Source organism: Anser cygnoides, chromosome 2 (assembly GCF_040182565.1).
Source record: "Anser cygnoides isolate HZ-2024a breed goose chromosome 2, Taihu_goose_T2T_genome, whole genome shotgun sequence".
Taxonomy (NCBI): domain Eukaryota; kingdom Metazoa; phylum Chordata; class Aves; order Anseriformes; family Anatidae; genus Anser; species Anser cygnoides.
In genome coordinates, this window is record NC_089874.1 from 98005065 (window position 1) to 98026814 (window position 21750).

At 38.0% G+C, this 21750-nt stretch overlaps 1 protein-coding gene across 3 annotated transcripts in view; it reads left to right on the plus strand.

The window, feature by feature from the left end:
* Positions 1 to 21750, plus strand: part of GABBR2 (gamma-aminobutyric acid type B receptor subunit 2) — a 477610-nt gene that overhangs the window by 199995 nt on the left and 255865 nt on the right. The window lies entirely within an intron of this gene.

Here is a 21750-nt window from a genome sequence, read left to right on the forward strand (position 1 = left end):
TTCAACTTTTCTGTTCTCTTTGGAATTATTTTTTTAATTTGTGCAGCCCTACAAATACAAAACTAAAGAAATCCATGCAGCCTTGACTGCCTTATTTAGCTTAAGCCATGTTCTTTAAATATTTTACATACTTTGCTTTTTTTTGCCTTTTTTTTTTTTTCATAGAAAATACTTCCCATCAATTTATTAAATTTACTTCCGATTGAGCCTTTCTTTCCCAGGCAGAATTCCTGTATATTGTGGACTAATACCTTTACATTTTTAACTGCAAAACTCAGTTAAAATTGATTCTGGGTAAGTTTGGTAAAAGAGACTTTTTTCCATTCATTCTTCTTCAAGAACTGTGCCAGTATGGGTCTGTACCATGGGCGGCAGCTCCCCCCAGCCCCCCTGCTCCTGCGTGGGCTCCTCTCCACGGGCTGCAGCTCCGGCCTGGGGCCTGCTCCTGCGGGGGCTCTCCATGGGCCGCAGCCTCCTCCAGGCCACATCCACCTGCTCCACCGGGGGCTCCTCCACGGGCTGCAGCGTGGAGATCTGCTCCGTGTGGGACCCGTGGGCTGCAGGGGGACAGCCTGCTCCGCCAGGGGCCTCTCCACAGCCCGCAGGGGAACTGCTGCTCCAGAACCCACCTTCTTCACTAACCTTGGTGTCTAAAAAATTGTTCCTCCCTACATTTTCTCATTTCTCTCTTCCAGCTGCTTCTGCACAATTTCCCTTTCTTAAATCTGCTCTCCCAGAGGCCCAACCAGCGTCTCTCGCTGGTTCATCTCTGGCCAGCAGCAGGTCCCTTTTGGAGCCGTCTGGAGCTGGCTCTGATCTGACATGGGGCAGCTGCTGGGCTCTGCTCACAGAGGCCACCCCTGCAGCATCCCTGCTACCTTGCCATGTAAACCTAATGTGAGTTTAGGGACAATAATCATCAAATCAGACAGTTCTGACATAAATATGGAACATGCTTGAATTTGAATACTGGCTCTATATATTTTCATAGGAAGAAATGTGTTAAATACAATTAAATGAGTTTATATATATTTATATTTTTTATTTCTTGTGTAGAAGTATCAGTTCTGCTAAATGACTGTTTACCAGTCTGTGATAATTCATAACAAAGTGATTTACATTTACTAGAAGTCCAAGTGACATTAAACAAAGCTCCCAGATCCTTTGATACAACAGTAGGAATTTTATGTCGTTTTAAAATCAAAATGTTGACTAGTACTGAATACACGTACCTTTTCAGTATGGTAGACCTTGTCCTTATAACATTTAATGTAAGGATGAATGAAAGGCAAGGAAAAAAAATATTTTCAGATGTACACAGTATGGATGCTTGCATTTTGGTCAGCAATGCAAGGAGAAACATTCTCAGCTGTAGTCAGTCCTCTCTGCAGACTTTTAAAGCTAAATGAAATTACTTGATAAACAAACTCTGTGGGACCTGAGATTGCAAGTGTAATTCTAAGAATATGTCTCTATTAAAAAGTAAAAGTTCTCACCTGTCTCCAGGATAGAAAGGACTTTCCAAAAGGAATTTATTTATTAGGGCTTAGATTCTGTCATCCTTCCTGTACATGATTTTGAAGCAGTAGTTTCCGAATAAAGTATTATGCCCTCTATTTTGCAGGAGCTCAGACTGAACAACAGATATATTTCCTTCCGCCATTTAGATCTTGGAGTTCTTCTCCAAGAAAGTGTGTTACATACCAGTCTATATTAATAGAATGTTGTGTGCAGCATAATGTAAACATATTTCACTATTTTATTGCTGAATATATCATATAGTCTGGAATATCCCTTTGATTTGTTTGGGTCAACTGTCTTAGCTATGTCCCCTGCCAATGTCTTGCTCATCCCCAGCCTACCGACTTTCAGGGGCTGGGAGGAGGGAGAAAGCTCTGACACTGTGCAAGCACTGGTCAGCAACATCCAAAGCACTGGTGTATTATCATCACTGTTTAAGTCACAAATGCAAAGCACAGCATGACACAGGCTGCTAGGAAATAAGTTAACTTCATAGCTTCATCTCAGCCAGACCCAGTAAATTGCATTTCTGCTTTGTGCTTAGGTTCCTATCAGTGAAACAGATGTCATGAATATTTTTCATTCGTAGATCTTTAATAGTTAAAAGGAACTTGATATTTTTGTTATCTCGAGGTGTTTATTGTCATTTTGGCAATGTAGATGCTGAAGTACAAATCAATGTAGGGTGTCTTGTTTTTTTGGATGACGGTCAGACATAATGTCAGTAAGAAATTCAGAATATGAAGACTTGGTTATAGCTCTGACACGAAATCATTGTTCCACAATCAAAACCAAGATGCTTTTTTTTTTTTTTTTTTAAGAAAAATGCTGCAAGGTCGAACTCATATATGTATATTTTTGTTGTTTGTCATATACTCATGCTCAAGAGCATCAGAAGGTGGCTAGTGATATACTTTAAAAAATGCATCTTATTTCATCTGTAGCTTCCAGTCACTGTATTTTATGTACTTTTTTCTGCTAGATTAAAGAGACCAGAGTTAGAAATTCTCCTTAAGTAGGTAGTTTATCATGTGCAGACTGTATCATCATGATTCAGTTCTGTCTTAATCCATCTTGGAGCTCATTTAGTCTCTTATTGTAAAGTCTAATTCCAAATTGCAAATCAATCTTATGGTTTTCTTCTAAATTTTCACTTTTTCTTGGCATTACTTTTAGTGGAAAAACTGGATAGAATTGGCTATCTCCAGTCTTGGGAGAGGAGTGTATAGGGACTCTAGGTACTTTAAGCATATGTCTTTTTTTATAAGTGTATGTCTTGAAGAGTATGTCTTTTTGCAAGTAGGCACAAATTGCCTTCAATCCACATTGCAATCCAGATAGATGCTAGCAAACTCTGAACTATGCCCAACTAGCTGTGAGCAGAGCTAAGGATGCCATTGAGCAGTTGTGTCCAAGTGTTTGTTGTTCTTGTTTTTTTATTTTTATTTTTATTTTTTTGTTAATCTTAAAAAATATAAGGAAGAAGTTAAGCTTTGCTAATATTTAATACATGGATTGATGCTGCCGTCCTTACTTGGTCCTTACGTTAGATGGTCACATACAGTTCACAAAGTGCCTGTAGGGAAGAGTGGGTACTCCACAATGTGGAGGAGTTGACAGTGGTATCCTCAATTAATTCATATGCTTTCAATATGTTGCAATGTATTGCAGTTTATCGCATTTAATTCTTCACTGCATATCACTGTAGTTACATATGTTTAAGTTCCTGCTGGTTGCCTAAAAGAATAGGCAAAGCTCATGTGTAGTTGGCTGAAAAATACCTTGGAAATTCCTGCAGTAGTCCAGAAACTCTAGCACAGCGCTTTTTGTCTATCTTATAAATATATAAGGTTACTGCTGCCACTTTACTTTTATTCAATGACCACTATTAATAAAACCAAGAAGATGAATTAACCCCTTTTTTTTTTTTTTGTCAGAGCTCTGGCATGAGCAACTATGTTTATGCATCATGAAGTTTACAGAGTTTAATGGGAAGGGCTCCACCCTTTACACAATCCAAATACCCGTTCAATCCAGCATAGCTTCTGTAGGGATAGTTGCTCTGCTTCTGGATATTGCAGTTCTGTCAAAGATGAATAACCTTAGTAAATAGCTCCATTCAGTTCCCGTAGGCTCATTTCACACCATGACATAGACGCTGTATGAAGACACTTAGATGTCACTTTCCCTTGTAAAGCTGAAAATTAATCTATTAACCTCTATTATATAACAGTCTAGATAAAGGATAGGAAACTAGGAGAAGCACAGTATTGTAAGATACTCTCACTTTTTTTCATTTCTCTTCTCCTTTAGGAGAAACTGAGGAGGAAAATAGCTGGTGATCTAGAGAATTTCTAAAGGAGTGTGTGTGGGGGGGAATTCCTCTCCTTTTCTTTCCCCATTACACCTTTTTAGATCCAGGTGTCAGTGATAACGTTTCTGTTCCCCTTAATTTGGTGTGTTCATATAATGTGGAGGAGAATCTGATCCCATGTCAATGCATTGATATTCATGCAAATTAGTGACAAATGGTCACTAATGAAAAAATGGTGAAATGTCTTCTGTAGAGATATCATGACGATTTCTGAAGAGCTATCATACCATCTATACTTCTGGCATTTTGGAGTGCCACCAGTTTTATGGAAACAAGCTTCTCCAGAAATTATCCACCAAATTCTCTGAGCTCTGGAATTAATAAATAGATGAAACCTTACAGAATTCTTCAGATTGCAGGTTGAAACATTCTAAATTTAAATGTCTGCACAGCTTTAACAGGAATCTTCTGTTTAGGGAAAAAAAAAATCATCAATATAAAACAAATGCCTTTCTCCTAAATCCTAGTCCAATATAGCTGCTTCTTGACAGGACTCTGCTTGTATGGGCTACTGGGTTTCTCTTCCCTGTCCTTCTGATTCATCTGTAAAGGTCCCATTCATGTGTAAAGGAGTGATGTGCTTACTGAGTTCAGTGCAGTATGTGGACTGTGGAGGAACCAGAATATACACTGGAAAATTGAAGGTGTTATACAATTGGATAGATATTTGACAATGTTGTATATGGCCATTTTCAGATATTCATAATGGTCAGTTTGCATGCAGCTAACAGGGAAGATGGTTATGTCATTATCTTTTTAATTAAACTTATTTTAGTCATTGTCAGGATGAATTTTTCTAAAACTTGAAATTTTCTTGGTATATGAGGAAAAGTGGTGATCCAGAAGAAGTAGTGGATGCTTTTGTTATAATTATTGTGCTGCTTAGGTGCAAGTGCTGGATGATTTCAAAAGAATCAGATTTTTCCCTAAATCCAATCTAGTATGCTTTGAAGTTTTTCTGAATCTTCTACGTTAGTGAGTTGGGCTGGCAATTAACTTTAGAATAGAAACTACAGATATTTAAAAAATACTAAGTGGAAATTATCCTTCAGATGAACTAAGAACATGTAATAAATGGTCTGGAATTTATCTAAAACTCAAAAAATATATTTTAAAGGGGATTGTTCAATTCTGGTGAAATTAAATGCATAACCTTTAATGATGCCATGTGTATTTTCTCCTCCCTGTTTTCAGAGAGCTAAAATAAAGCATTACATATGCCTATGAAGGTACAGAACATTTTTTTTATGCCAGATTGTTGTTAGTGCTTGTGGGGATACAGAAGGGTGAAGTCTGATTCCAGGTGATCTGTGAATTCCAAGCACAAACTGTAATGCTGAAATGGAAAGGACAGTGACAGTAGAAAGTATTAGCACACATGGTCAAGGAGATGACTGCCAGTTCATAACAGACAGACTTAATTTTCACCATGCAAGGTTGCCAACGAGTTGCCCAAAGACTACGAATGAAACTTCCTGCTTCTTTATAGCATAAAACACATCAAGTAATTCTCAGGCAGCCTAGAAGATTTTGTCTTCTGGCTTCCATACTGAATTAGGGATTTTATCTCAGATAGTCCTGATAAACTACTTGTATTTTTGTATCATTTTCCCTTTAACTTATTCCTTGTTAAACAAGGAAAGAAAACTTCTTCCTTTAAAGTCATGGATAAAATTGACTTTACTTTCTTAAACCAAATAGTTGTATTAATGTAACCCTGGAGGATTCTTCTGTAAGAAAAGAGACCATAAAGCCAATGAAATGAAAAGATGCCACCATGGTATTTTTAACTACATTGCTGTAAAAGAGACCAAACTTAGGACAATATGCTAAGATGCAGGATAACGCCTGTTCAGTATCCCATTCAAAGTAATATAAAATGATGTGCAGAATTTATTTGTAAAGGAGTTGATTATCAGATATGCCAAGAATTGCTGTGATTTAAAGAGCTTAAGGAAAAGTACTAGAAGGAAGAAATTTCAGAATGTAGAAGTCTGTCAGAGCAGAGAAAAAGCAAGTGCAATTAATGAAAGCATTAAAGTGTTCAAAAAAGATGCATACAAGAGCCAGGGGGAATTTTCTTGTCTAGAAGGACTTTTCACAGGTAACTGGAGTCCAGCTTTAGCTGACAATTGAAATCTCAGTGGAGGAATTACGTGAACCAAACTGAGAAGCTCAAGTACAGTAAATTATCACCACCATATGGCATCCTTCTGAGGATTCTGAAGTAAATAAAGTGTGAAATAGCAGCCATACGCCATTGCAGAAAATGTTGTTGCAAGTTTTTCTTCGATATTCAAAAGACTGTTAATATAGCTTCAGTGGTCTCTTTAAAGTTGGAGGAGCAAGGGACAATCCCCAAACTATGAAACAACATTTAATCATGTAGTAGTCCTATAAAGAAAGATGAAAATGGTCTAGTAGAGCCACTACTTTGTCTTGCTTTACTTTACTTTAACTTGGATTGAAAAATTGATGTTGTTTAAAGTTAGCATAGCATATATTAACTGAATTATTTTAAACATTAAGTATTTTTTTCTGTTACAGATTTATAGCGACTTTCTCTCATTCCTTTAAGCAGCCTTGAACTTCAACTCTGACATTACACATGACAGATGGGGAGAACTTTTGGGGCTTCCCTGAAAAGCACAATTTGACTTTGTCTCAAGTGCATGACACCTTTTGAAAATACATTTTAGTAGTAAAGAGTTGATATTATATGCCTGGATGTCTTTTATTAGTCTTGAATTTCTCAGCTTTATTTTTAATTTTATCCTTTTTCCTCAGGCAATGGGTGGCATTATCATGCTAATTATATGTTAGATGTCATTAATTTTGCACATGTAATCCTATTCCACTTCATGTGCCTTTCTGACATTTCCTAGGACTGCCTTTCCTTCTTCGGGTTTGGAAACAGAACAGTAACATCAAAACATTTCTTCAGGAAGCATTCAGTGATAGGCATACTGAGGTGAGGTTTCCTAGCAGGAATGATTCCCTGTAGAATGATCACAGCCACTGCTCACCTTATCTGGTGGCAGCAGTTGAAGGTGGGTGCATAGCCCCCATACAGCTCTTACATGGCTGCTGCTTCCTTCTGCTGGAATGACTTTCACAGAAATCAGTGCTTCAGTCTTTTTAAGGTTAATGTCTCATCCTCAAAGAGGTGAGCAATTCAGCAATCTCTGGATTTTGATTCATGGATGAGATGAAGGGAAAATTGTGTTGAAGATACACTGCTAATTTATTTAAAACCTTTGTTGATATTGTTGTGTACACATAAGGCCCAAAAAAGAACGACAGCATGATATGAGTTGTGCTAGTTACTTTTACTTTATCTAGATCATCTTGGTATCTGGACCTTTAGCTCTTGCTTAGGGCAAATCTTATGTTGTAGCATGCTTTAAGCCTATATGAAGTGCACTGAGATTACTACTTTTGTTTCCAGGACTTTTTTTTTTTTTTTTTTTCCCCAGCCTGCTTGGTCTGGCATAAAAAAGCCCTCATATGACTATGCTGCCTTAAGAAACAGAAGAGTTTGGAGCTGTTGAAAGTGTTTGAAAATCTGTAGTCCTGTATGTTTCTACATTAGGAATAACTTCGGTTTGACTGTTATCTGCCTGCATATTCTTATGCTACAAAATAGCAATGCATAATCTATTTCTTGATTAAAAAAAAAAAAGGAATCTTGTGCATTATTTTATAATGTGGATATTTTCCACCTGAACATACCAGTGAGTCATTGACATGTGCTATAGCCCTTATGAAACTACATTTCAGGCCTGTGTTTCTGAAGTGGTTCTAAAAACGCCCTTTGAATTGTTATAGATAGTACCTTGTACATCAATAGTATACCACAGGTGGCATCCCACATTCTACTTGAATTATACCACCACCACAGGATCTTCATCTTTGGCCAGTAGAGTCTTGACCTAGATATCAAAAGATTGTTAAGTTTCTGTTTTCTCTGGAATTACATATTTAGGCTGTAATGGCCCTTTGGTAGTCTTGTGGAATCAGTGCATGCTATTTCCACACAATGTCTAATGGATTAGTCTGCGTTCTGAGAAACAGGATGAAAATACACATTTGGGATTTGCTTTATTAGGAAAAAAAGTGACTTGAGTGAAATGTCTATGCAGTGTCTATGATTTAGAAGCTAGTGAAACTTCTCTTTAGGTAATGCATGTACTCTTATACAGAATTACTCTTAAGCACTCTCTAACAGTACACTTTTAGAGGACAGACTCAACATTCATAGAGAATTAAAGTGCCTTACCGTATTTAATCTAAAAGTTGCATTCCTTGTAAAGCTTCCTCAAAAGGTGATGCAGGTGATAGGCATTTCTACTGACAAGTACAAAATATAATGTGGCTCTTCATGATAAATTAATTTCTCCCCTTTCTCAAATTCGTTCCTAGTGTTCTGTAGTTTAATATCAGCTGTTTGATAAGTGTCAGAAGTTTGATAAGCATCATGACCTGGTTGGCAGCTCTAATTTCTTAACAAATCTGTGTCGTTATCTAAGAACCAAGGAAGTATGGTAGTCTCAAGTGACACTGTGTACTCCATCATGTGCATTGTTTGGTAGGGTCAATTTATCAAGAACCCAATTTTTTTATTTTTTTTTTAATGCAGTGTGTCTTCTCAATGTTGTCTGTTCCACCATTGATGAAAATACCTCTTAGGGGATTTATTTTTCATACAATTAAAACTGGACTAACTGTATTACACAAAGGTTTTAATTGCTTACTGTAGAATTAAGCTTTTAGTGCAGGGTCTTTTCAAAATTTTACATGAATTAATACTGCAGGAGTTTCCGTGGACATTCATGACACTATACTCAGGAGTCACAGGTTACTGCACTGAGTAATGAATTTCTCAAATAGAAAAAATACTAGTTGTATTTGTTTATTTGTACCTTTTTATAGTGTCAAATGACAATAAAATTTAACTTATCAAGTATTCTTACCAGAAATTTTACAGCACATTGCACAATGTAAAATATATAGATCAGGATGTAGTAAAAGCTAAGTGCAGCTACAGATGTAATACAAATTATTTTTTGTTTTCTCTAGCAAGTACTATTTGGGATTTTAAAGATAGTATTTACAGAAGTATTTTTTTGTATATGAAACCATGATAGGGTGTCTGGGGAAGATCTTCTTCCCACATTCCCCAGGTTATATATCTATGCAGCTAGCTTGGAAGATATTATTTGTATTAATTAGAATATAGAATAATCTGAGGAGACCCAGAGGGAGGAATTTGGTCCCTATTTTGAAGACTGTCACTACTGAAAATTTGGTTTTTTAACCTTCTTCTGAATTGTGGACTTGAAAGAGAGAAGGAAAGAGATTGTCTTGTAGCATTGATAGTGTCTCAGTTCCTTATGGTCTCATAACTCCTTGGTTTCTGCTGTATAGATGAATGAGTGCAAACTCTTGATTACAGTAATTATAGCCAGATTCACATTCCTTCTTTGGAAGATCTGAGCTGCAGTTGATTTGCATGGTCTCACAAATAGAGAGGATCCAAAAAGAGATTGTGCTTCAGAAATATTTGTGAAATTCGCTTGTTTCTCTGCATTATAAATAGCAATATAGTGAAGGTACCTGTCACAGAGAGTGGATGGTGAAAGGTTTTGACAGAATGATCATATCAGCAGTGCTTACAAGTCCAGAAAGGGGACATTTAGATCTGTAAATTAGTTGTTCTCTCAGAGGGTCAGTGTCCCAGTGACAAAATAAAGTTAATCAGTATGTTATGCTTCTTCCTTTAAAGACTCCAGAAAGTTTGTAAATTATTTTTGATAGTTAAACATTAATATGAAGCTTCAGTAAATACCAGTGCAAGAAATGCACCCCTACTTTCATGTCATACATCTTCAGTTTGATTTCTTCTAACTTTGTTTCCAAGTGGATTAAAGTTTTAGTCTTAAGTAACACCCACTACAAAAATTCAATCTTATGAAAAGAGAAAAAAATGGCACTATTTAAGAGACAGGTGCAAGTGAAAAAAATTCTTTGTATGTAAATAATACACAATGGAGGAAAAGAGGAAACTATTATTTGAACCTCCTGATTGCTTCTCTTTGCTAAGTAACATCACTCCAGTCAGCATCTAATTTAGTTCTTGAATGTAGCAGAAATTTTCTGGCTCAGAAGAGAGAGAGAAGCAAACTTCTCACTGTTTCCTAGCTGGAAGGAACATGGGGTGGGAGTACCATTCATATGGTAAAATTTTCATGATTATTTATATTAGCATTATCATTTGATTCAACATTGTCCTGTGAAAATCTTACATCCCCGAAGTAGCATCTGTATTCGCCTTTTCACCTGGGAGAAAATTATAGACAGACTTATGAAGTTTAAACAGATCTTTTTACAAAGTTGATCTAAACAAACCTGTACGGAGCAGTATATTGCCAAGTGCAAAGTAAGTTACTGAAATTTTTGTTTTGGTAACTCAGCCAAGTCTGCCCCTCCACTCCTGAAAAGCCTAAAGCCCAAATACCCCGGTGTATTGCGAGGAGGACAAATACTCCCATAGTTCAGACAGAATATAGAATTAAAGCTTAGTGTGATATTGTTGACCTTTCTACATTTAGGAAGACTGAGGAATGTGGTTTGCTATTTCGAAGGATTATTGAAATAGTAATAATTTCCTATTGTCTGTATTCTCACAGGTATGATTTCTGTAATCCCCCTTTCATCAAAATGACATCTGCTTTTTGTGTTAGGTAAACATTTCTTTTTTTTTTTTAATTTCCCACTGAAGGTTCTACTCATAGTTTTCAGTTAATACAATGCTTATTCCTGGATACAGAGGTTTTCATAAATATTGACATAGTCCCCTGAGTTTGATGTAATTAAGCAAATGTGGTGGTTTCACACTGGTAGGTAGCTATACCACCACATAGCTCTCTAATTCCCCCTCTTCAAAATGACAGGGGTGTGAAAATATTATAAAAAAAACTCATGTGTTGAGATAAGGGCAAGGGAATCACTCACCCATTACTTTTCATGGACCCATTACTTTCGTCATGGACGAAACTGACTCAGTATAAGGGAGATTAATATAATTTATTGCCTATTGGTAACAGACTAAAGCAGTGAGAAACCAAAAGCCAACCAAAAAACACCTTCCCCCCCATCCATCCTCTTCCACCTCCTCCCCCGGAGCAGCACAGGGGACCATGGCACAGGGGCTGTGGTCAGTCCCTGACGCTTCGTCTCCGCTGCTCCCTCATGGTCCCTCTCTGCCCCTGCTCCACGTGGGGTCCCTCCGAGCCTGCAGGGGCTGCCCACAGGCAGCAGCTCCTCAAGAACCGCTCCCACATGGCTCTGTACCATGAGGTCCATCCCCCAGGAGCAAACTGCTCCAGCATGGGTCCCCCATGGGCAGCAGCTCCCCCCAGACCCCCTGCTCCTGCGTGGGCTCCTCTCCACGGGCTGCAGCTCCGGCCCGGGGCCTGCTCCTGCGGGGGCTCTCCATGGGCCGCAGCCTCCTCCAGGCCACATCCACCTGCTCCACCGGGGGCTCCTCCACGGGCTGCAGCGTGGAGATCTGCTCCGTGTGGGACCCATGGGCTGCAGGGGGACAGCCTGCTCCACCAGGGGCCTCTGCACAGGCCGCAGGGGAATTGTGCTGCGTGCCTGGAGCACCTCCTGCCCTCCTGCTGCACTGACCTGGGGGTCTGCAGGGCTGCTTCTCACTCCTCTCTCAGCTGCTGTAGGAAAAGAGTTTTCTCCTTTCTTAAATCTCCTCTCCCAGAGGCACAAATATTGCTTATTGCCTTGGCTCTGGCCAGCGTTCGGTCCCTTTGGAGCCAGCTGAAACTGGCCCTTATCTAACGTGAGGCAGCTCTTCTCACAGAGGCTACCCTTGCAAGGTAGACCCTTGCTACCAAACCCTTGCTGCGTAAACCCAATACAGCAAATAACTACAGCAACTGAATGCATAGTATTTGAACTCAGCCTAGGTTTTCTGGAGGGAAAAAAAAATAAAATCCCAGGTTGATAAAACTTCCAATTTTTTTCAGAAAAACTTTAATTTTTACAAATCTCCTCTACAAGCCAAGGAGATGAACAACTTGTGTGTTCTCCCTCAGCAGTTGATTGGTCAGACTGAGAAAGGATGCAAGAGAACAATCCTCTCCTCTGACCTTTTCCTAAAGAAGAAATGTGAAGGTAAGGGATCTCCGGGGTTTCGAAGTTTCAGTGAATATTACTGGTAGTGGAACAACATTTTTAGACAGGGTTAGGTTTTGAGACCTGGGATTCACCTGCAGTTCAGCTGTTTCTGTGCCTGGGAGAGTCATCTAAGCTCCATTTATAGTTAATGGAAAAAAGAGGGAGGTGCTTCCAGGGTGCAATTAATCTCACCTATTTCAGATATCAATTTATGAATGAGATGAGTCATTCCTTAGAAATGCCCATTTATCTTAACTTCAGCAATTTCTGTGTAATGCCTTTCTTAGTGTTGGAATAAACAATATTTCATCTATCACAGATGGAGAGACTGTGAATGCATAAATGTTATTCTTGCTTTCATTCTGCTTCATCAAGAAGGATTTTACATAAAAACACTTTTTTTTGTAATTATAATTCCTTATAATTGTAATAATATCCCTTCTGATACTGATAACCTTTTCTTAATAATTATTGTTCAAGTTGCTCTGTTTGAATTATCCACCCCTAATGAATTCTGTTTAGAATTGTTTTAGTAAATGGGCTCTTTCTAAGTAGTCTGAAATGTGTGTACATAAGAGTTACTAATAAATTCTATATATTGTCCACCTGTAGTAATGTAATTTGGTGTTGAGAGTCCCTAACTTTTAGTTCATTATTCACACATTTCCTGTGCCATGAGAAAAATACTATAGAAGTCTTTTTGAGGGTGATATAATAGCTTATGCTTCAAACGAAATACATGGTACTTTTCTAAACTATGATTTTTTTATTTATTTCATACTTTACATCTTATTCCATCCATATTTCCTAATCTTGATCAAATTCTCCAATGTAAAGCAGATTTAATATGCATTCTAAATATTTTTAAAAGTTTTTTTTTTTAAGTAGTTCTTGTTATCAAAGCACATACCCTAAAGCTTGTGATTTTTTTTTTGTCAGAAGACATATTGTATATTTTTCATTGTATGTTGTTAATTACTTGCCACAGATAATATTATAGAGTACCTTTATTTGTCTACCTCTGTATTACCTCCAAGGATTTTAACACTCCTCCTTATGTGACTGCTTGCACCAACTTTCAGTACTCCTATTACATTAATTTGCTTTAATAAACATTTCTGATTTCTTGATTAATTAGTTCTGGCATTGATTTTCAAATTATTAAATAATCTATTCTTAGTATGGCCACTACTTACATTTATAGTACTTGGCATGAAACTTATTGTTATATAATGCTACACACTTCAGACCCTTTGCTTTTATTCTGCTATCTGTAGGAATTCACAGAATCACAGAATCATCTAGGTTGGAAGAGACCTCCAAGATAAACCTAGTCCAACCTCTGACCTAACACTAACAAGTCCTCCACTAAACCATATCACTAAGCTCTAAATCTAAATGTCTTTTAAAGACCTCCAGGGATGGTGACTCAACCACTTCCCAGGGCAGCCTATTCCAATGCCTAACAACTCTTTCAGTAAAGAAGTTATTCCTAATATCCAACCTAAACCTCCCCTGGCGCAGCTTAAGCTCATTCCCCCTCGTCCTGTCACCAGGCACGTGAGAGAATAGTCCAACCCCCACCTCTCTACAGCCTCCTTTAAGGTACCTATAGAGAGCGATAAGGTCACCCCTGAGCCTCCTCTTCTCCAGGCTGAACAAGCCCAGCTCCCTCAGCCGCTCCTCGTAAGACTTGTTCTCCAGACCCCTCACCAGCTTCGCTGCCCTTCTCTGGACTCTCTCGAGCACCTCCATGTCCTTCTTGTAGCAAGGGGCCCAAAACTGAACACAGTACTCGAGGTGCGGCCTCACCAGAGCCGAGTACAGGGGGACAATCATCTCCCTAGCCCTGCTGGCCACACTGTTTGTTATACAAGCCAGGATGCTGTTGGCCTTCTTGGCCACCTGAGCACACTGCTGGCTCATATTCAGCCGACTATCAACCAATACTCCCAGGTCCTTCTCTGCCAGGCAGCTTTCCAACCACTCCTCTCCCAGCCTGTAGCGCTGCTTGGGGTTGTTGCGCCCCAGATGCAGGACCTGGCACTTGGCCTTGTTGAACCTCATACAGATGACCTCAGCCCATCAGTCCAGCCTATTCAGATCCTCCTGCAGAGCCTTCCTACCCTCGAGCAGATCGACACACGCACCTGACTTGGTGTCATCTGCAAACTTACTGAGGGTGCACTCGATCCCCTCATCCAGGTCATCGATAAAGATATTAAAGAGAACTGGCCCCAGTACTGAGCCCTGGGGGACTCCACTAGTGACCAGCCTCCAACAGGATTTAACTCCATTCACCACGACTCTTTGGGCCTGGCTACCCAGCCAGTTTCTAACCCAACGAAGCATATTAAGTCTGATAAACTTGTAGAAAAATACAGAAGGCAAAATATCTAGAAGCCATCCAAACCATGTGGCCCTCAGTGTTCTAGAAAATACATCACATTCAAGGAACCAGAAGTATGTTTTGTGTATATTTGTTTCTTCACGTCTGTTCATCAGTGTTCCTGAAATCTGCATGGGAACTGCTGTTATAGCTGATCTACACCATCTTTGGGATCCTTTCTGGTTTTGCAATGCCTTACACATTTTTTTCCTAAAAGGAATGCACCATGCCTTTTCCCTCCGTCCTCTACTGCAGAGTTGTGTGCTTTCTTAACAGACAGTCTTTATTGAGGAGAGTTTGTTTCACTGAACTCTTCAAAGCCCTGCTTAACCTATTGTGTAGATCCTTATATACTTGTAGAGTAAGCAGAATATAAGCTTTTTATGTATCTCATTGTGTGGATCCGATTCTTTTTCCTTGTTAAATTTTAATGTCACTGTAGTATCCTGGCATTTGGTAGCAAGTGACCTCATGATGAGATTGATTTTCTTTTTTTGTTACAGAGAAATCAACTTCTAACTGTAAGCCAACTTTAAATAAATAAATAAATAAATAAATAATATAGACATCCCTCTACAACAACCCTAAATTCCGATTAATTCTTTTTACCCACAGCTGTTAGGAATAACATGAGAGTTCATGATTACTGTTAGTTTCTATGACCAAAAAGCATAAGAAAAAGAAAAATCTGCTTTGGAGAATTTGGGGGAAAGTTAGAGCATTTTATCCTAACTTTATAAAAACTTATGCTTGAATAAGCATGAGCTGTGAGGTAATCATGCATGTGTAAGCTTTACGTGAAACCACATTTACCAGAAAAAATGGAAGTCCAGCACATCTCTGTTTTTCTTTCTCCTTTACACACACACAAAAAAGTATTTTTAATTAATTAATTAATTAATTTATTTATTTATTAGGAAGTGGTATTCTATTTTTAATACCTGAGATTATATTTTACTGTTTCCTTTTGGTTCATCCATGCTTTTGTTTGGTGTTGTCTTTTTGTTCAAAATAAGGTCCTACCTGCTCTTTCATTTTTATAATCCCAAATGTTGTGTGTATCTATATAAGTGTACCTCAGTTTTCTCCTATATTTAAGGCAAATGACAAGTATTAGCATTTCCAAATCTCTCTTCTCCAGATACAATATTTCTTGTAAGTAAATTTCACTTAGTGCTCTTAAGCCTCTAAATGTGAGGAATGAAAATAGGGATAATTATGCTTGCTTGTAACACATCATATATGGTGAGATGCTTCTATCTCTACTAACCCCAGAAACCATAATTTATCTATTGCAATTACTAACAATTTATGTTTGGTCCATGCAATGAGGAAATGTCTTTTTTTTCTTTTAATTTATGTATTTATTTTGTACTCATATATTTATATATCTATACTGAAACTCTGACAATACATTTTAAAGTACACAGTATAAATCTTAGATTAGCAGGAAATCTTAGTAAAATATCTGACTGTAATCTCTCTGGTCTGACCGGTTCTCATTCATTAGGAGTCTCTTATGATCAACATCTGGTAGGATTAGACTGCCCTTAACAACAAGGATTTAGCTTGCAGTACTTACATGCAGCTTTAGTGAACCAAAATATCATTGGAAATATCTGTTAAAAGCAAAGTAGTATGATTAATCTAAAAATTATTAAATGTATTTTGTAACCAGCAGAGTTAGGATTAAATGAGCAAACTATACCTTTAAATGTATCATCTGAAACAGAGTTTGAAATATTAAGTAGTGGAGACGATTGAATCCAAACCACCATCCCTAGATTGACAATTCATCAGGAACATCTCCTTTCTTTACTATTTTCTGGGAAAAAAGGGAATAAAATAAAAACGAAGTACTGAGATAAAATGGATACTAGTAATTTACTCTTGGTGAGAAGATGCTTATGTGAATAGTCCCACTGAAGTTAGTAAAATCTGTTCACCTGAAATAAAATCAATACACATGTCACTTTTGTATCATTGTGAAGTAGGGTGTCATTTGTACTTTGTGCAGATAGAATCATAATATGGAGATGTCAGGAAGTCATCATATGTCAGATACAGGAAGTCAACAACATGCCAACAATGGAAATTCATTGTCAGGGTCTCGAGAACACCAGTAGCCCTCTCTGCCCCTGACCAGCACCCCAGGGCTCCCCAAACTTTGCCCACCACATAGGACCCCATTTCAGCTCGGCCCAGGGCCGTCAGTCCCTGCCCAAATGATGCTGTAGGAATGCTGGTCCCTATCTCCATCACAGCTGTGCATGGCATGGATCTAGTTGGTTCGGACCCACAGACCTTATCTCCCAGCTTGTCCTCAGACCTGTCATGTCAGTGCCCTGCAGTCACCAAGTGTGCATGACACTAATTCCCCTCACTGGATCTGACCCTTTCCCTGACTCAAGGATTGACTTGTAGCCTTCTTTACCTTGGACCTTATCACTGTCAATTTGGCTGATGATCTAGACTCATGGCTGAAACTGGTAATATCCAGACCTGTCCTGATCCCCTCACTGGGGCAGTGTGAGATGGAGATCTAGCAGGGGAGGGCCCTTGTCCAGTTAATGTGTAATTGCACTCACTTCCCTATTCCTTAAGGAGCAGCCAGCCCATAGTTTCCCAACATTCATTTCCTTTTGTTAAACCTATATTTCCTGATACAGACCACAGGAATGCTGTAGTTTGGTCTTATCTAGACTTTTTTTTTTTTTTTTTCCCCAGCTCATTTAGTCATTCTGTCTATTCTCTCAGTTTGTTAGAGATTAAAGAAACTCATTTCTTTCTTTTCAATGCGAGTTCTTGGCTCCTCAAAATCCGTGTATTTCTTCCTTCACAGGTGCAGGGTCAGGGACTTTGTTGTTTGGCTCTCAAACACCACTGAATTTGATACAGCAGCTATGAGGTAGGCAAGTATTGCTACCATCCACATCACAGAAAAAGAGATGCAGACAGAATTGGTAGCAAACTTTAAAATCTTATTTAGGTCATATGAGCTATATCACAGAGCAGCTCTGGTAGGATGTGGAATAAAAAACAGTTCCCTTGTGTTCCATCCATTGCCTCAAGCATAAGGGCCATCCTTTTCTTCCTTTAAATTTGTTCCTTACATATGATACAAAACCCATTTTTTTTTTATTTTTTTTTTAGCTTGTTGCTAGGTAAGCATATTTGTCCTCTAGTAATTTTTGAAGATGACTATATATAGATCTATTAAATATGTAGTAAGGTGAAATCCCAGTTTCATCCAGCTTTGTATGAAGAGCTGTGTAAAGCACTCTTTTTTTGCTGTGAGTGAAGGACGAGGGTCTGTCAGCAGCTTTATTGATGATCAAGTCTGATAATCCTGGTTTGGGGAAAATGAAATATTAGTTTCTTTAAAATGTATAAAATTGTAAACAGGCATATACCTACAAGCTTCATTAATTTTTTAACAATGGACTATATCACATGGAATTATAATACCTCTGTTTTATAAATCAATGCAAAATTTACTTAGAAACTTCAGATCACCACCAGAGCTTAATGCAGTTTTATTACGACTTTGTACATCTGTTTCCTCCACTTGAAGTTATCCCATGCTACACAATAAGCAGAAGTGTAGTGGGTTTTGTTTATTTGATTGTTTGTTTGGTTGGTTGGTTGTTTTTTTTACAATTTTCTTTACTCAGAGTTGGTGGAATAAAGCAATTACTGCTGAGCTCTCAAACTGCTTGTACTGCTGGTGGTACACATTCCAGTACCTGCTTAAGCAAAATGTGCAGCATTTTGTATTCTGAGTTTCACAAATGCAGTCCAAAATTGCAATATTTTCAAGAATTGGCTGCTGTAGAAACTGGAAGCCAAGCTTTGCAAATTCTAATGTCAGACCCAAATCCAAATCAGAGGAATCCATAGTTAAATTATTTGGAAAAGTGAAGGACTTCTGTAAGAAGACAGAGAAACACAAGTCTCAATATTGTGTCAACAGATATTTAGAATATTTAGAAAGAAAAGAACCTGAGCAGGGTGCCAATATTATGCAAATAGAAAGCAAAGATGGAAAAATGTAGTGAAAATACCCCAAGACCAAGGCATAAGATAAAATTTGTCAGATGAGTTGTCTGACAAATTGGGGAAAAATTTTACTTGATTTGATTGGGGAAAAAAAAAACAACAATGGTGATGCTGTAAATTCTGATAAAGTTTCTAATATCTAGTTGTGATAATAGAAATAGAAACACCTTCCTTTTGGCAAAATCTCCACAACAGATGCATCTGCAAAACAGCCAAAATCTGATTGTGGCAGTGCAGAGAAAGGTTTTCAACTTCTCTGGCACCAAATCTAATAAAATGTGACTTTGGGGAGATTAAGAAATAGTTCAATGGAAAGTCCAAGAGCTATGAAAACTTCAGAGTATTGGGCTTCTAGCAGGTGGGGTGGAATGAAAACAGATTTCTCAGTGGCTGAATTTAAATGTGTTGTTCAGAAAAAGATTCATTATGGTTCTTAAGCCTGTTTCTTAAGAGAAAGGAACACCTCAAATGCAAAGTTTATGAACAAGTTCTAAGCACAGCAAGGCAGTAGCTGGTCTGAATGGATAATTCTAATCAAGTGCACTCCACTGAGTCCTATTTTAGCTAGCACTGAGGCTAGTCTATTTTGAGTATTTAATTTTTATCATTTTCCCATGGTCTAATTTGACAAGAAGGTACCTGGCGTGAATCAGCTGTTCTCTGCTCACATCAGCTGAGTTATGTTGATCTAGTCTTCCTGAGATTGCAGAAACTACTAAAACTGTTCCAGGAAAAGAAAAACTGAAGAAAATATCAGAAGTGCAAACCTGGGGGAAAAAAAAAAAAAAGTTTCGTTTTATAGAAGAAGGTAGGACACTATGGTTTAGAAACATATGACAACTTTGGAAAGTACAGTTCTGTTAGCTAAGAGAAAATTTGCTTTTTCTAAGCATCATATGATAGTTTTAGTGAACTTTAATACTAAGGAGAAGGATTTTGAACATTAGCTAAACTATGATCAAGAGAGGTCTATTTTCTTTTGATATTACTGATGGTCTATTTCAGAAAGGGAATTTTACTTTGTATCATGAAAGACCTGTATCATAAGGAGCAGCTAATGGGATTGCTGGGGCTAAAATGTCAGTCCTCCACTTCTCAAGTATACTTGGAGAAAAACAACTATTTACTGTTTTGTTGGCTTTTTTTTTTTTGTGTGTGTCTGTGAATACACTTTCATAGAATGTCCTTAAAAAGTAACTATAACATCACAAAAGAATGAAGGATATAACCCAAATCTTGGTGGGCACATTCTGATTGTTACTTCTGTAAAACTGATTATTTTTTAATAAAATAATTGTCTATGTGTCCACTTGTTTTAAGCCTTGTAAAAGGCCTAATAATAATGTAACAATATGGCTCAGTAATTTGAGAGTATGACTAAAAGTGTTAGGATGAAGCAGAGGCCATGAAAGAAGCAATAAAGACAATCAGTGTAATAATGATCTTCAGGAAGTACTTCGTTGGTCAACATGGCAAGAAACCAAGAAACATGGCATAACCAGCTTAAAGGGAAATTTGCAAAAAGGACGGTTCTAGTGTAAGCCCAGTAGATAGCTCAGCACCACACAACCTCTCACTCACTCTCCCCAGGTAGGTTGGGGGAGAAAATCAGAAATGTAAAAGTGTGAGAAATCATGGGTTGAGATAAAGACAATTTACAAATTAAAGCAAAAGCTGTGCACACAAGTCAAGCAAAACAAGGAATTAATTCACTACTTCAAATCATCAGGCAGGTGGTCAGCCACTTCCAGGAAAGCAGGGCTCATCACATGTAATGGTTTCTTGCAAAGACAAACACCATCACTCTGAACATCTTCCCTTTTCTCCTTATTTCCCCAGCTTTTATTACTGAGCGTGTTGCCAAGTGGCATGGAATATCTCTTTGGCCAGCCTGGGCCAGCTGTCATTCTGTGTCCCCTCCCAGCTCCTGGTGCTCCCCCAGCCTCCTCGCTCGCAGGGCAGGACAAGAAGCCGAAAGTCCTTGGCTCTGTGTAAGCACTGCTCTGCGACAACCAAAACCATCAGTGTGTTATCCACACTATTTTCATCAAAAATCCCAAATGTAGCATCATACAAGCCTCTACAAAGAAAATTAACTCTATTCCAGCTAAAATCAAAGTACAAAGACGTCCTTATTTTTTACCCCCAAACACGTCTTTATCTACCAGTTAAGCAGCATACCAAAAATAGTTGCATAGTATTTTGTCAATAACATAAAAACATGAAATACACCCAACAGAACCACTTACACGCGTAGATCTAGGAGACAAACACAAACATAAATTAAAGAAAGGCAGAAGGATTTTGGAGAGATGAGTTTATCTGTAAAGCTGCCAGTTGAACTGAGATGTCTCACCTGTGACATTTCATGTCCCATTGCACCCTCTAGCTTTTACTGCATTTTTAGGCATGAGTGTGACAGGCTTTCAGCAGAGGAAATATATCAATACCTAGGTCTTTGGATGGCTGAAGTGTCTTCTCAAAATAAATTTTACAGTTACATAAATTCAAATGAAGAAGTTTCACTGGTGAAGGACTGATAACACTTCCTGTTCTTTTCTTGGCCATGTCACTGTGTAGCAAATATTTTCTAATTGTTTAGAATGGACTGTGCTGAGGAGGTTAGGGAAAAGGACAGTTAGGAGGGAGATTTAAAATCTGTAATTCCACTGACCCATTAAGAGGGTCATTGGAAAGTATCTGCAAATGATTTACGTATTTCTAAATTTTTGTATATAATGTCACATATGCATTGTATTTCCTGTGTTTGTATGCAATGTCTGTTTTTATTTCTTTTACACTGTGATTTGTTTCTCCTGTTTCTGATATTGTTACAAACAAAAAAGGTAATCAGTGAAATGAGTGTGATCATAGTTTTATTAAATTAAAATCAGAGTGCCTCTCTCTTCACTTCAATCTGTAACCATGTTATCTCCATCTAAAATTATTTTTGCTCATGTATTAGAAACAGTAATGTGAAGCTCTGTTTTTGCAGTCATATGACTGGAGGAAAAACAGCAGTGATTAAGACAGAAAAGCTTGAAGTAGTTATATGGAAAAAGGAAAACAAACAAACAAGAGCAAACACCCTACAACTGTCCACCAGATTGTTTTGTATGTTATCTGGCACCTTTGTGCTCTTAGGCAGCTCAACTAGCTTGCCATAAATTCAGATGAGAAAATCTGTTGATAACATGGCTACTTGTGTCAC